The following is a 16,828-nucleotide window of genomic DNA, read 5'->3' on the forward strand; positions in this document are numbered from 1 at the left end:
ATAGATTTATTTGCAAAAACAAAACAAAACAACAAAAACATCTGTTTGAGTTTATTTATTGCAGCATTTTTTGTAATACCAAAACATGAAAGCAACCTGAAATGTCCATCAGGTTGAATGGATTAGATATAGCTTAAGCTGTTGTTAGAATGGAATACTGTATAACAATGAAAATTAGTTGCAAGGAACGCTATGCATCCATCATGGAACTCACACTGTTGAATGGAAAATAAGAAAATTATACAAATACACATACTTTATACATTGTAGAAAGTTGAACTGTGAAAAGCAGTACTGTGTGTTGGTCAGCAGGTCAGTGTCAAGTTTATCCCATGTCACAGAACTTCTTCATGAAAACACTAAACAGCAGGTTTTAACCTGAAGCGGTATTCTGACATAAAGAAAATTTAGATGTTTCATCACAAGATGGGAAAAACTCTTACTGGATTTTTAAGTGCTTCACATTAATAAACAGGAATTTATGATCTTGAAGGTGTTCTTTCTTAGACCTACCAGGTATGCAAGGTTTAGTTTGCTATAGTTTGTTGTTTATGCTTGTCAGGAAAGAATTGTTAACGATCTGAATTTTATGCCATCTGGTCTTATTCAGGGCCTTTGTGACTTAAAATTTATGTAAAAAGAGTTACCACTGAATCTTGTGTCTATGTACTGAAAAGACTGAGGATGAGTTTAGATGCTACTTTGAAATTCCCTTTTTCAGACCACATTGCTTATACCAGAGAAAGTACTGACTGTGTTTTCTTTTTGTCTGTGATTATTTCCCCAATTATTTATCTTGCTATAACTATTTGGTACTATAAGAGAGAGTATAAGCCATTTCAAAGAACCTATGCACCACAATGTTCATAGCAGCACAATTTACAATAGCCAAGAGTTGGAAGCAACCTAGGTGCCCATCAGTAAATGAATGGATCAAAAAATTGTGGTACATAATACACAGTGGAATTGTATGCAGCAGAGAGAAAGAAGGAGCTACTACCCTTTGCAACAACATGGATGGAACTGGAAAGCATTATGCTGAGTGAAATAGTCCAGGCATTGAAAGACAAGTACCATATGATCTCACCTTTAACAGGAAGCTAAACAACAAAACAAGCAAGCAGAATAAAAACAAAGACACTGAAATAGAGAACAAGGGGACAGTGACCAGAGGGGAGAGGGAAGGGAATTTAAGGGGAAAACAGGGGAGGGATTTGGAGGAACAAATAGGAAGGACACAGGGACAAGAACTAAGGGGGGTGAAAATGGGAGGGAGGTGGGGAGCACGGGGCGGGGGAGGCTGGTATGGGAAAAATAGACAAAAAACTGTACTTGAAAAATAACTAAATAAAAATTTTTAAAAAGTATAAGCCGTTGTTTGCCTTAAGCAATATTTTAGATCTTGGGAAGTGATATTTACTTATACAAGCCTTTTGAATTTGTATCTCAAAGTTAAGTAAGTGCAGTGAAAACAGTGGGAAATTTTCCTCACTGAGTCTTGACACCAGTCAGTGCTCAAAGCTAGCAAAAGGAAGTGGTATGGTTTTGTTATCATTTCAGTTATGTTGAGATAAGGAAATGGAATAGTTTATCCGTAGCAGCCCTTTTGGAAAAGATTCATTTGTATATAAAAGGAAAAGCAATTGGTATACCATTTTAATTCTTTCTACTATGTTGTCATTTCCTCAGCAGATACTTATTTAGTACCAATTATGTGCCAAGCACCATAGGTAGGTGCTAGAAATGCAGAATGAAAAACACTAATACATTTGCCCTTATGGAGCAAGTGGCAGGCAATAAAATAAATACTAAACTGTATATCAAATTATAGTATGACAAGTGCTAAAGAGGAATAAAATATCAGGGAAGGAGGATAGGAATGCTAGGGATGGGGAGGGCATTACAATTTTAAATAGGGTGAATGGGAACTCTGGAAATAAAAAAGGGATATTCGAGTAACCACTCGGAAGAGATATGGTATCAAGTCATACAGGCAGAGGGACCTGCAAATGCAAAGGTCCTGCATCAGGGCTGTCCTGGCATGTTTAAGGAGCACAGAGGCCAATATGGGTGGAGTGAAGGATTTTGGAGGTTTGTGGGCCATTGCAGACCTCAGCTTTTACTCTGAGGGAGTTGGAGAGTCATTGGAAGGTTTAGAACAGAGGAGTGATGTGGTCTAATATGCTTTTTATTATCACTTTGGCTGTTGTGGTGGGAATATGCTATAGGTGGGCAAGGGTAAAAGCAGAGAGGCCAGTTAGAAGGCTATTGCAATAATCCAGGCAAAAATTGTTAGTGTCTTGGACCAGAGAGATAGCATGTGGAGGTAGTGAGAAGTGCATGGGTTCTGGATATAGTGTGAAGATAGAACCAACAGGATTTGCTGAAAGAAAGGATATGGACTTTGAGAAGGAAGGACGGAGTAGTCAGGAATGACTACAAGATTTTAGACCCGGGAAACTGAAAGTGTAGGGAGACTGTTGACTGAGGTGGGAGAGACTGGAGGAGACATAGAGGATTTGGGAGTTGAGAGAAGACCAAAAGTAATCAACTGTATAGCTGCTGGTCATATTAAGTGCATTTTTATACTATTTGAGCTATCTTTAAAGTAAATCTTTTTAATAACAATCTATTACTTTTTTGCTTATGTGTTGTCAAGTACCTTTTCAAGATATTCATGTTTAGCCAGAATCACTAATTCCAAATTTTGTTACTCCTTCAAGCATTTTGACTTGGATCACCTATGTTAGAACAGAAAGGCCAACCGATGTTGAACAAATTTCTGTGATAGCTTAAAATGATTTGTGGTGAAAAAAAGTGAAATGTGCTTAGTCTAGAATTCATTCCTAAATTCAGAATATCTTAGAATACTCTTTGAATACCTTAGAATACTCTTTGAATACTGCACTTAAAAACACTGCACTCGGCATAAGAAGGGTTTTACTTTGTCCTTCAGGTTACCAGCTACGTGAATTTTCAGTAAATCACTTTAGCTCCCTAAATCTGTCTTTTTTTTTTTTGTAAAAGTATGAATAATTTTACTTACCGTGAGGGTCATACAGATGGTTATAAAAATGGTGATGTGCTAATAATGTAAATTGCCATTAAATGCTACATGTTAGTTTCTCTCATTTAATCTGCATAGAAGTCCTAGACACCAAACTCTTCTCTCCCATATTTATTTTTATAAAATTCTATGCAGAAATACAGTGGTATTGTTTACCATTGCCCATAATACACCTAGACAGGTGACCAGACTCTCTTCTCTATTCCTTCCCTCATTTCTGCAACCACTGATTGATTTCATTTGTATTGGTCATTTATGCTTATCCCAGAGGATAGACAAACTGAATTTTGTCTCTTATTTTGCCCAGAGCCCCTCAATTAATAGCTGTTATTAAGAATTCTAAGCACAGATGTGTCAAAAATTGCTGTATAGCATCATCTAGTTCTAATTATTTATGAAGTTTTCTTGTTTAATATAATTTTTAAAAGAGCTTTGGCGAAACTATGTTAAGGAATTTATAGTACAAAATTGAACAGTATTTTGAAAATAGACTATCTCCTGTTTCTTAAAAAATACTTCATGAACCAATACGCATTTGTCGTGCACTTAATATTTTTAATTATATTTTTATTGTTTATGCTATTAGAGTTGTCCCAATTTTCCCCTTTTGCTCACCTCTACTCAGCCCTCCTCCCACTCCCTTAGGCAAACTCCACCCTTTGTCCTTGTGCCTGGGTCATGCATATATGTTCTTTTGCTAATCCTTTCATCTTCTTTCATCCAGTCTCAACCCCCCCCCCACCCCACCCAAAGTAGTCACATGTGTCCATGCCTCTGTTTTTATTTTGATCCTCAATTTACTTTGTTCATTAGAGTCCACATATAAGTAAGACCATGTGGTATTAGTCTTTCAGTGACTGACTTACTTCACCTACCATAATAGTTTCCAGGTCTATCCATGCTGTCACAAAGGGTAAGAGTTCTTTTTTTTACTGCTGCATAGTATTCAGTTGTGTACATGTACCACAGCTTTTTTTATCTACTCATCTACTGATGGTCACATAGGATGTTTCCACATCTTGGCTATTGTAAATAATGCTGCTAAGAACAATTCTTCTGAATTGATGTTTTGGGATTCTTAGGATATATTCCCAGAAGTAGAATTGCTGGACCAAAGGACTTTCCCTTTTATTTAAAAAAAAAAATTGTTTCCTTTTCAATTTTTTGAGGAAACTCTGTAGTGTTTTCAACAGTGACAGCAGTCTGGATTCCCACTAACAATACACCAGGGTTCTCTTTTCTTCACATTTTTGCCAGCACTTGTTGTTTGTTGATTTATTGATGACAGACATTCTGTCAGGTGTGAGGTGATATTTCATGTGGTATCTGATGATTAGTAATGTTGAGTATCTTTTCATATATATCTATTGGCCATTGTATGTCCTCTTTGAAGAAGTAGGTATTCAGGTCCTTTGCCCATTTTTTAATTGGATTGTTTGTCTTCCTGGAGTTGAGTTGTATTAAGTTGTTTTATGTATTTTGGAAATGAATTTCTTATCAGATGTTGCATTGGCAAATATGTTCTCCCATACAGTGAGTTCCCTTTTCATTTTGATGGTTTCATTGCTGTACAGAAGCTGTTTAATTTGATATAGTCCTATTTCTTTATTTTTTTCCTTTGTTTCCCTTGATCCCAGACATATATCAGCAAAAATAATTGCTATGCAAGATATCCGAGATTTTACTGCCTATGTTTTCTAGGATTTTTATGGTAGTCTACTTTCATTTTTTTGCATGTACCAGTCCAGCTTTCCAGCACTATTTATTAAAGAAACTGTCTGTATAGTATATTCTTGCTTCCTTTGTCAAATATTAATTGCCCGTAAATGCATGGGTTTATTTCTGGGCTCTCTGTTCTGTTCCATTGTGTATATGCCTGTTCTTATGCCAATACTAGGCTGTTTTGAATACAGTGACCTTATAGTATAGTTTGATATCTGGTATTGTGATACCTCCAACTTTGTTCTTTTTTCTCAAGATTGCTGAGGCTATTAGGTGTCCTTTTTGGTTCCTTATAATTTTTGAAATATTTGTTCTAGATTTGTGAAATATGTCATTGGTATTTTAGTAGAAATTATGTTGACACTATAGATTGCTTTGGGTAGTATGGACATTCTAATGATGTTACTTCTTCCAATTCATGAATATGGTATATGCTTCCACTTATTTATATCTTCCTCAGTATCATTTTTCAGTGTCCCATGGTTTTCCAAGTATAGTTCTTCTATCTCGGTTAAACTTATTAGCAGTTACCTTATTTTTTGTTGTTGTTGCAGTAGTAAATGGTATTGTTTTCTCAGTTTCTCTTTCTGAGAGTTCATTTTTGATGTATGAAAGTGCCATTAATTTCTGAGTATTGATTTTGTACTCTGCTACTTTGCTGCTTTATTAGGTCTAGTAATTTTTTAATGGAGTCTGTAGTATTTTCCAGGTACAATATCATGTTGTTTGTGAATAGTGACAGTTTTACTCTCTTTTCCAATTTGGTTTTCTTTTATTTCATCACCTTGTCTGATCACTGTGGCTAGGACTTTCATTACCAAGTTGAGTAGGAGTGGTGGAAGTGGACATCTCTGTTTTGTTCCTGATAGAGTCTTTATGTTCCAGACAGCAAATTCACATACAAAAGCCCACTGCCATCGTCCCTCATGCCCTTTCCATCCGAGGCTGGGATGAGAGACACACAGGCGTAGGGGGGAGAGGTTAGAGGTTCACAGCAGTCTTGTGTTTCAAATGTGGACGTAGGAGTTCCTCTGGATGATGATGGTGCTGGTGGTAGGAGGGGGTGTTATTGCATTTGCTGAGGATACCCCCTTTTGTATTCCTTGTTTCAGGAAACCAGGAAGGTCAGGACCCCCAAATAGAATCTGAAGCCCCAGGGAGACAGAGGAACCAGTTTGGCAGCTGATATGGAAAGTGTTGGGGGCAGGGGCTGGCTGTGCAATCTGGCTGAGGTAGGTAGGGAACAGGAAGGAGGTGAGCAGGGAGCTGAGGACCTGAGCCAGGCTGGGAATCAGGGAGGGGGTGGTATCTATTGGAGTGGAGCAAGAGTGTGGCCTCAGATTCACTCCACATCAACCTGGGACTGCTGGACCATGGCCAGGCGAGGCCAGATGCTGCAGTCTTCGTCCATGGTGTCTCTACCCCAGTAGCTCCCACCAGCCTGTATCAGATCATCACAAGATCCAGTGGAAAGCCCTAGTAAGAGCTAACCTTGGCATCTCCAGTTGCGCTCCAGAAGTCAAAGACAAACTCTTTCAAGGCAGAGTCACCAGCCGATCATTCAGGGTCTCAGCCAGTTTGTCTAGGTTCCCCTTGTACTTCCCAAGCTCCACCATGGTAGTCCCCAACTCTATGTCACTGATGCCTATGTAATTCTCCAGCGGGTCATCTTCTTTCTCAGTTGTCCTCTCCTCAAAGGCTAAGGGCAGGTTGTCTACCATGGCAGGCCCCAGGATTGGAGTCCAGGAGTTCCTTGGCCAGTGCCCAGCTGGGCTCCCAGCCAGAGTGAGGATGGCCACCCGCTGAACACATGCTGATCATGTCAAAAGCTTTGGAGGGTTCTCTAAGCTTCATTGTGATGGTACACCTCTGGGCAGTTCATTGAGAAGCTGGGCTACCTCATAGGGCTGACTGCCCAGCAGGCTGAGCCTGTTGATGGCCTTGATCATGTCTTAAACACTGATGAGCTAGATGTAGTGGTTGATGCTCCCCTCCTTGATGCGCTTGATGAAGGCTTAGCCAGCTGTTGTCTGAGATGATGAGCCCCAGCACCTCCTCCAACTTGAACACCTTTATCTCCTTACACTGTCCCTTGATGTGGTCCAAGATGAAGACCTCCAGCCTGATCTGGCTTGTTAGGAGCTTGTTCATGTCCACTTTGTGGATGTTGAGGGTACAGAACATCACCTCAACTGGCAGCTGGAAGGCCTTAGCCATTTTGCCACACAGCTCCTTGACATTGGTAAAGTCTGTGATGCCACCAATGGGACTGCCATGGGCCAGCTGGGTGTGGAACACAAGGAAGGACCAGGGAGGAGGAGGCAGGCTCATCTGTGCCCACCCCTGCCTCACCTCCACCCATGGGCCCTGGCTTCCGTATGTCCAGCCCACTATGTTCTGGCTCAGCTCTTCATTTTCCACCAGAGGTAGCATCTTTTTCTGGTGCACCAGACCCAGCAGCAAAAGGAGTGGGTAGAGAGGGTACCCCCAGGAGATTGAGTCTAGTGCAATGGCTAACTCCTGGTCTTCTACCTTCTATCGTTGCCTCCCCAATGTCTCCAGTCAACACTGTAGCCAAAGCAATCCAGCTGTGTAGCCATGGGCAAGTCAATTTACTTGACAGGGTCTTGGTTTCCTTATTTGTGCTGTGGCCTGCCTGCATGCGCCCAGCTCTCTTATTCCTGATCTTAAGGGAAACACTTTTAGTTTTTGCCATTTGAATATGATGTTGGCCATGGTTTGTCATATATAGCTTTTATTATGTTGGGGTATGATCTCTGTATTTCCACTTTGCTGAAAGTTCATATTATAAATGGGTGCTGGAGTTTATCAAATGCTTTTTCTGCATCTATTGTTATGATCATGTGACCTTTATCTTTCATTTTCTGTATGTCATATATCACATTTATTGATTTGTGAATATTGTACCAACCTTCCATCCCTAGAATAAATCCCACTTGATAATGGTGTATGATCTTAATAAATCCCACTTGATAATGGTGTATGATCTTTTTAATATATTGCTGGATGCAGTTTGCTAATATTTTGTTGAGGATTTTAGCATCTATATGCATCAGAGATACTGACCTATAGTTTTGTTTATTATGTCATTGTCAGGTTTTAAAATTAGGATAATACTGGCCTCTTACAAAGAACTTGGAAGTCTTCCCTTGTTTTGCATTTTTTGGATTAGTTTGAGGATAGGTGTTAGTTCTTCTTTGAATGATTGGTAACATTTGCCTGTGAAGCCATCTGGTCAATATCTCTCTTTGCTGGGAGTTTCTTCATAACTGCTTCAGTTTCATTAGTTATTAGTCTACCCATGTTTTCTGATTCTTCCTGATTCATTTTAGGAAGATTGTTGTGTTTCTAGAAATTTATTTATTTTGCTCAGGTCGTCCAGTTTGTTGGAATATAGTTGTTCATAGTATACAAAGGTTCTTACAGTCCTTTGTATTTGTGTGATATCAGTTGTTACTTCTCTTTCATTTCTGATTATTTCTTTGGGTCCTCTCTTTTTATTGATGACTCTGGTTAAAGGCTTATCAGTTTCGCTTTTCTTTTTAAAGAACCACCTCCATGTTTCATTGATCTTTTGAATTGTTTTTTTAGTCTCTATGCCATTTATTTTCACTCTCATCTTGCTTATTTCCTTCTTAGTCTGGGCTTTTCCTAGTACTTTTAGTTGTAGGGTTAGATTGTTTATTTGAAGTTTTTCTTGTTTCTTGAGGTAGGCCTATAATGCTATGAACTTCCCTCTCAGATCTTCTTTCACTGTGTCCCATAGATTTCTGTTTGTTTTGTATTCATTTTTATTTGTTTCCTAATAATTTGCTTTAAAAAAAATTTAAGTACATTTTATTGATTATGCTATTACAGTTTTCCCAATTTCTCCTCCTTTATCCCCCCTCTGCCCTACATTCCCCAACCCTACAGCATTCCCCCCCTTAGTTCATGTCCATGGGTTGTACGTATTAGTTCTTTGAGTTCTGTTTCCTATACCATTTTTTACCTCTCCCCATCTATTTTATGCCTACCAATTATGCTTTTTCTTCCCTGTACCTTCCCCCCCATTCCATCCTTCTGCCTTCCCACTGAAATCTCTCCATGTGATGTCCATTTCTCTGATTTTGTTCCTGTTCTATTGTTTGCTTAGTTTTTGTTTTCATTGTTTGTCTTTTCTTTTAGGTTCATTTGTTGACAGTGTGAGTTTGTTGTCATTTTACCGTTCATATGTTTTATCTTCTTTTTCTTAGATAAGTCCCTTTAACATTTCTTATAATAAGGGCTTGGTGATGAACTCCTATAACTTGACCTTATCTGGAAAGTACTTCATCTGCCCTTCCATTCTAAATGAAAGCTTTGCTGGATAGAGTAATGTTGGATGTAGGTCCTTGCCTTTCATGACCTGAAATACTTCTTTCCAGCCCCTTCTTGCTTGGAAGTTTTCTTTTAAGAAATCAGCTGATAGTCTTATGGTCATTCCTTTGTAGGTAGTAACTCTCTCTTTTCCTCTTGCTGCTTTTAAGATTCTCTCTTTATCTTAAATCTTGGGTAATGATGATGTGCCTTGGTGTGTTGCTCTTTGGGTCCAACTTCTTTGGGACTCTCTGGGCTTCCTGGAAGTCTATTTCCTTCACCAGATTGGGGAAGTTTTCCTTCATTATTTGTTCAAAAAAGTTTTCAATTTCTTGCTGTTGTTGTTCTCCTTCTGGCACCCTTATAATTCAGGTTTTGGGATGTTTCAGGTTGTCCCGGAGATTCCTCAGCATCTCTTCATCTTCTTTGAATTCTTGTTTCTTCATTCTGTTCCAGTTGGGTGTTTATTTCTTCCTTTTGTTCCAAATTGTTGTGTTGCGTTCTGGTTTTTTTCCTGTCACTGTTGGTTCCCTGAATATTTTGCTTTATTTCATTTTGGGTATCTTTCATTTGTTTTTTCATTTCAGCCAAGCTCAATCAGTTCTGTGAGCATTTTGATTACCAGGGCTTTAAATTCTCTATCAGATATCTCCTCATCGCTTAGTTCTCTTTCTGAAGCTTTTGCTCTGTTCTTTCATTTGGGCCATATTTATTTGTCTTGGTGTATCTGTTAAGTTGTAATTTGTGATTTCTTTCTTGATCTCATTGATAACCCACTCATAACGTAATAACGTGTACTTAGCTTCTATGTATTTGAATATGTTTTAGTTTTTATTATTGAGGTTGATTTTTAGTTTCATGCCATTGTGATCTAAGAAAATATTTGATATGATTTAAGTCTTCTTGAATTTGTTAAGACTTATTTTGCATCCTAACATGTGGTCTATCTTTGAGAATGTTCCATGTACACTAAGGAGAATATGTATTCTTTTGCTTGTGGGTGAAATGTTCCATAAATATCAGTTAAATTCATCTGTTGTTTCCTTGTTGTTTTTCTGCCTGGAAGGTCTACCCATTGATTACAGCGAGGTGTTAAAATCCTCTACTATGATTTTGTTGCTGTCTTTCTCTTCCTTAAAGTCCACCAAGATTTCCTTTATATGTTTAGGTGCTACTATATTGGGTGCATATATGTTTACAAGGGTTTTATCTTCTAATTGGGTGGATTCCTTTAGTATTATAAAGGGACCTTCTTTATCTCTTGTTATGGCCTCTGTTTTGAAGGCTATTTTTTCATCTCCATTGGCATGGGATATTTTTTTCTACCCCTTCATACTCAGCCTGTGTAAATCTTTTGTACTGAGTCTCTTCTAGACAGCATATTTATATGGGTTATGTTTTCTTATCCATTTAGCTATCCTACATGTTTCAGTTAAAGCATTTAATTCATTTACATTTAAGATTATTATTTTAAAGATTTTATTTATTTATTTTTAGACAGAGGGGAAGGGTGGGAGAAAGAGAGAGAAGCATTAATGTATGGTTGCCTCTAACATGTCCCCTACTAAGGACCTGATCTGCAACCCAAGCATGTGCCCTGACTGGGAATCGAACCAGCCATCCCCTGGTTCTCAGGCCAGTACTCAATCCACCAAGCCACACCAGCAAGGGCATTTAAGATTATTACTGATATTCATTGGCACTTTTTTGCTGCATGCCTATGTCCCTGCCTCAGTTTCTTTTTCTTCAAGGAGTCCCTTTAACTTTTCTTGCCATGTTGGTTTGATGGTAATGACCTCATTTAGCCTGATTATTTTGTCTGCGAAGCTCTCTATTTCACCTTCAGTTTTAAATAATAGCCTTGTTAAATAAAGTAGTATTGGTTGCAGGTCCTTTCTTTTCATTACTTTGAATACTTCATGCCAGTCTCTTTTGAAGTATTTCTGTTGAGAAATCAGCTGACAGACTTACAGGAGCTCCCTTGTTAGGTAACTGACTGTGTCTCTCTTGCCACCTTTAAGAGTTTCTCTGTATCTTTAAATTTTGCCATTTTAATTATAATGTGTCTTGGTATGGGTTTTTTTGACTTTGATTGGACTCTCTGTGCTTCCTGAATTTGTGTGACCTTTTTCTTTACGAGGTAAGGGAAATTTTCTGTCATTATTTCTTTGACAGGTTTTTGATCTGTAGCTCTTTATTCTCTTTTTGGTACCCTTATAATGAAGACTTTGTTGCATTTCATGTTGTCCAAAGTTCTCTTATATTATCCTCATTCTTTCTAAGTCTTTTTTTCTTTTTGTTGCTCCAATAGGTTGTTTTTCTCTACCTGCCTTCCAAATCTCTGATTTGACCCTCTGCTTAATTCTCTCTTTTGTATTTTTCATTTCACATACATGTCCTATGGTTTCTTATTCATGGTTTCTGTGTCCTTTTTCATGCTGATTTGGTTTCTACTTAAGTTCCTTGTATTTCCCATTAATCTCCTTTTATTTTTTTAATATTTTTAAAAGATTTTATTTATTTATTTTTAGAGAGAAGGGAAGGAGGGAAAAAGAGAGAGAGAAACATCAATGTATGGTTGCCTCTCACGTTGTCCCCACTGGGGACCTGGCCTCAGGCATGTGCCCTGACTGGGAATTGAACTGGGGACCCTTTAGTTCGCAGCCCATTCTCAATCCACTGAGCTACACCAGCCAGGGCCCATTAAGCTCCTTTTAGTTCTCACTCAAGTTCTTGATCATCCTTATAACCATTACTTTGAACTCCACGTCTGATATGTTGCTTGCCTCCATTTATTTAGCTCTTTTTCTGGAGATTTCTCCTTTTCTTTCATTTGAAGGTTGTTTCTTTTTCTCTCCATTTTAGTTCTCTCTTTGTGTTTGTTTTTATGTATTAGATAAAATTGCTTTGAGTCCCAGTCTTCCTGATATGGCCTACATAGTAGGCTACCTATGGGAGTTGTGTAGTCTCACTGATCTCCTGATCTGGATGGCTAGGAATGTTTCTTGTTTGGATTATGTGGGCTCTTCTGTTGTAATTGGATCTTGATTTCTGTTGGCCCATTCATGAGTGGGTTCTCCCTGGCTGGGTGACTGAGAGGCTCAACCCCAACCACGTCATGAAAGCCGTTGTACAGGTGTGGTGTCGAGGTGGTTTCTACCCATTCTTGGTTAAGTCTCCTCTTCAGACAGTTTTCAGTTGGTAATTCAGGGTGCATGTTTCCCAATTTAGTTTTATTTCCCCTTTGGTCCTGGGAAGAGGTGCAAGAAGGATCCTCCTACTCTGTTACTTACTATCTTGTGACCCTCTCTTCTGCATTTAATATTGAGGCCCCTAGTGACATGTACAAAACATATAAATGCATCAGCTCTGTATAATGCCATACTAGTTTGTCTGTCCTCTCTGCGTTTGGAAATGTTGATGGTATAATGTAAGAAATGTCCAAACTTGTAAAGAATTTTATGAGGGGTGTGTGTGTCTGTGTGTGTGTGTGTGTGTGGTTTGGGTCAAACTGATGACATATGCCTGGGAAGCAAGATCTCAAATGCTCAGGAGAAAAATAGTTTTCAGTTTCTTTTATACATTTGAAATTAAGAAGAGAACATAGGGAAGATTATATGGAGGTTGGAGAAAGCAAGGTAGGGATTGGATTACAAGGTAGGTAACAAGATTATGTGCTCTCTTGAGAGTAGTCAAGGTGTATTTCAAAGGTGTGTTAACCTAAAAGTACAGAAACAATGGACAGGGTTTGCTTAAACCCTGCATTAAAGAAGTTTTAAGCCAAAGCTGCAGTTTTGATTTCTGGTTAGGGTACATACAAGAAGCAGTTAATGGAATGCATAAATAAGTGGAACAACAAATCAGTGTTTCTCTCATACACAGACACACACCTGTATATCCCTCCCCCTTTTCCCTTTTCTTATGCCTCTCAAATCAATAAATAATTTTTAAAAATAAGAATTTATATGCCTGGGCATGCCTAACCACCAGGACCTGCCTAGTTGGAATTTATTATCATATCACCCTATGAGGTTACTTACTGTAGAATCCCACGTTTTTACACAGAATTTCCACTTGTATTGGGAACAGTAGTTTTGGCACAGAAGGAAAGTGAAAGATTTGGAATGAAGAGGGGATACTTGAACAGAAATACAAATGTTAAATATGTTAAATTTGCTTTGAATAATTAATTGAGCATTGGGAAAAGGTAAAGTCTAGTTGGAATGTGATTTCAGGGGTGATGATGAAATTAGTGACTTCTAGGTGATGAAGAAATAGCAGTTAGAAATGTCTTTATGAAGTGGAACTTAGCCATTCCTACGATAGGTCAGAATTTAGCTAAGTGGTTGGTCCTCTTTGCTACTTTTTCAGTCTTTTCAAAGACTTCCTTATGAATGTCTCACCCATCACAAGTTCCTACTGCATGGACTCGAAGGCAGGCTTTTTGATGAGATTCCTGTGTATTACCACAGATACACTCACATAACTATTTAAGCATGTTATTTTCTTAAGGGTTTATGTTTAGATTTTTATGAAATTGTTTTTCACACTGGTATAAAAATAACCGTGAGTAGATTTGCTCCAGTCATGTGTATATATTAGTTTGGGGATTAATGGGGTTAGAAGTTAGAGATGGGGGTTGGTGGGAATGGATGAGTTGCTTGTTAAGGAAAAGGACAATATTCCTATGCTAACCCAAGGTCTGGATAAGGAGCAAAGCAGCCATGCAAACAATGGCTGTGGAGCCAAAAAGTCTGCAGTGAGTCCAGGCCTTCTCAGAAAGCTTGTTAGACCTGGCGCCTGGAGCTGCCTAGGGGGAGGGGACCTCTGGAAGCTGGTCTTTTCCTTACTGCTTGATGGATTTGGCAGTGGGCCAGCTTGTTGAAAATACCCAAACCTCACTACTAGAAAGTAAAAATTAAGAGTGGGGGATTAACTGTAAGAGAAAAGAATGACCTTAGTCTGTTTTTTCAGCTGACCTCAGCCTTTTCCATTTCTTTGTTTTTTTCGTGATTGAACTATTGGTTTAGCCTTCTTACTGTTTGCAAAGTTTTAACATTTTTTTACTTTATTCTTGGTTTTATTTTCCTGAAGAAGACTGTACCTATCTATATATATAGCAAAGGACATTTATTTAGATGTCTATTTGCACTAATCAATTTATATAATTATATCATAATTATAGAAACAGTTAATATTGTAGGGCAAATAAAGGGAACAACAGCAGCATTTATGTTATTAGTAACAACAATAGCAATTGACATCTGTTACTTATCAAATGTTTAATACTGAGGTAGGTGCAAGATACTAACTAATTTGGGTTAGCAATATTATCCCCATTTAGTGGCTAAGGAAAGTGAAGCCTATTTAGCTTGAGTAAGTTTTCCAAAATTACATAGCAGATACATAGATACTAGATACTATACTATACTAGGTAATAGGTATACTATATATCTAGGATATACTAGGTAGCTATTATAAAGTATATATAGTATATATATATATATATATATATATATATATACTATAGTATAGACTATACTATAGTATATATATATACTATAGTATAGACTATAGTATAGTATATATATACTATAGTATAGACTATAGTATAGTATATATATATATATATATATATACTATAGTATAGCATATATATATGCTATTATATAGTATAGAATAGATAATATACTATACTACATACTAATATACCAAATACTAGATACATAGTTACTAGAGCTGATACGTAAAACTTTCCACACTGAGGAAATTATTCCCCTACCCATTCAGTTTTTCTGCACGTCAAATAATTCAAAAGATATATAGGCAGTTGATAGGAGAAAATCAAATTTTAATACATACACAGGGAGAATTCATGTTAGCGTAGAAATTCCAAAGACAGTGAGGCAAAATGAGATATGTATGTTATTTTGGATCAAGGAGGTAGGCAATTCACAAATAGATGGGAAAGAGCAAACATTTGGTAAACAAAATCTTTAAGGGCCACCAAAAACAGTAGTGTACAGAGAGAATCTAGCAAACAAGTTTTTGCTTGAATCCTCCCTATATGCCACATTTAATTCATATGTGCTAAGGGGAATATGCTAAGGTTCCCTTCCTGAAACAGGTTTCTCTATCAAACTAAAGAGGGAAGGAAAAAAGCCCTTTTCTAGAGTTTGTTTAACTTGAATTGTTTTCAGCTTGAAATAATTTCCATGCCAGGTGAACAAATTCTGGGACATTCACTCCTCACCTCCATAAAACCAGTAGACTGCCATCAGAATTCACTCTCTTAAATTTGCCAGGATATTACATAAAAAGTGCCCTTTATCTAGGATACAAACTCATCTGATCTTTTTGAAATACATAATTTAAAAGGGCCAGTGCCAGAGTGTAGAATTAGTGGCAGTTTTTCCCGCATAAAAAAAAATGAACTTTGAGGATCCAAGGTGGTGGCGGAGTAGGTGGAAGCTACATTCACCTCCTAGGAACAAACTGGAATTACACCTAAAATATGGAGCAAGCAACCTGAGTAACCAACTGAAGACTAGCTAAAGAGAAGTCTTACAACCAACAATTTATATAAGAAGCCACATTGAGACTTGCAGGAAGTGTAGAGATGTAAAAAGGGCTGGCCTTCCACATCCACTGGTGGGGGCTGAAATTCCAGAGGGATATCTCAGCTGCAGCGGTTTCCAGAGGAGCTCCCCAGCCCCAACAATGATAGCTAGCAGGAAAGAGACCCTCATATAACATCTAGCTGTATAAATCTGGGGATTCTCTCTGCCAGGGACAGGCGGCAGTCTGCTAGAGCCACAGGTGACCTCTTAAAGGGACAACACATAAAATTTTGTTTGCAGCTGTTCACCTAAGGCTTCGGTGGAGGGAGACTGGAGCAGACTAGAGTCACATGAGAAGAATCTGGGGTTTGTGCCTGGGAGAGGAAGCTGAAGGGACAGCTGCCAGGACCCCTGTGCTGAGTCCCTTTCTGACACAGCAAATGCCATCTTTCTTAAATGGCACACTACCCTCCTTATAGCATCAGGCAGGGGGAATGCAGTAGCTCTGCCTTGTGAATTCCTGTCACCCTACCCTGAGGAGTTCATGACCTGTTGAGGAATCAGTTGTCTAGTGTAGAGGTCTGGGGTGTCAGTAATTGAGTTCTGTGGCTTTGGGGTAGGAGTCATTCCCTCTACTTTCATGCAACCTGACTGACACCTCACCTTCGTGGGAGATCTGCTAGCCCCACCCTCTAAGCTCCCAGAAGCCCCACCCTCTGGACTCCTGATAGCTCTGCTCTGTCCAGGTCTCAGCGAAATTCAGGACAGGCTGAGTTGTGTTCCTTAGGAGTGGGGGCCACATCCCCAGCTTCCCCCACCTCCCTCCCAGCTCCCAGTGATCTTGTGCTGCTGAGATCAGGCCCTGGCAGAATTTGGGACAGACTGAATTGTGTGTCTCTAGGACAGGAGAAATTTTTCCATCACATGCCCAATCCATGCGTGGCCTGCCATTCACATGGCCAGATCTTGGTCTGTTTGGACTGATAAATTCTCCTGCCCTCACCCTAACTACTGTATGTGACATCTGTCCCACCACAAAGGTCTGCAATACACCCAGAGGGTAGCAGCTAGACTTGGTATCCCCTGGTACATTTGCTGAGTAATCTTAGTCCAGACACTG

At 38.7% G+C, this 16,828-nt stretch overlaps 1 protein-coding gene and 1 pseudogene across 3 annotated transcripts in view; one reads left to right on the top strand and one right to left on the bottom strand.

The window, feature by feature from the left end:
* BMPR1A (bone morphogenetic protein receptor type 1A) overlaps positions 1 to 16,828 on the top strand; it is a 176,034-nt gene that overhangs the window by 102,223 nt on the left and 56,983 nt on the right. The window contains exon 3 of one of the 3 annotated variants that reach the window (XM_053663845.1): positions 5,902 to 6,021. The exons of the other annotated variants lie outside the window; for them this stretch is intronic. The gene's annotated coding sequence lies outside the window, so the exon portion shown is untranslated. The remainder of the gene's footprint in view (positions 1 to 5,901; positions 6,022 to 16,828) is intronic. 3 annotated transcript variants of the gene reach the window in all.
* LOC119062390 (PDZ domain-containing protein GIPC1-like) lies at positions 6,266 to 8,113 on the bottom strand (annotated as a pseudogene).

This window comes from Artibeus jamaicensis, unplaced genomic scaffold (genome assembly GCF_021234435.1).
Source record: "Artibeus jamaicensis isolate MK-2021 breed Jamaican fruit bat unplaced genomic scaffold, CSHL_Jam_final contig_332, whole genome shotgun sequence".
Taxonomy (NCBI): Eukaryota; Metazoa; Chordata; class Mammalia; order Chiroptera; family Phyllostomidae; genus Artibeus; species Artibeus jamaicensis.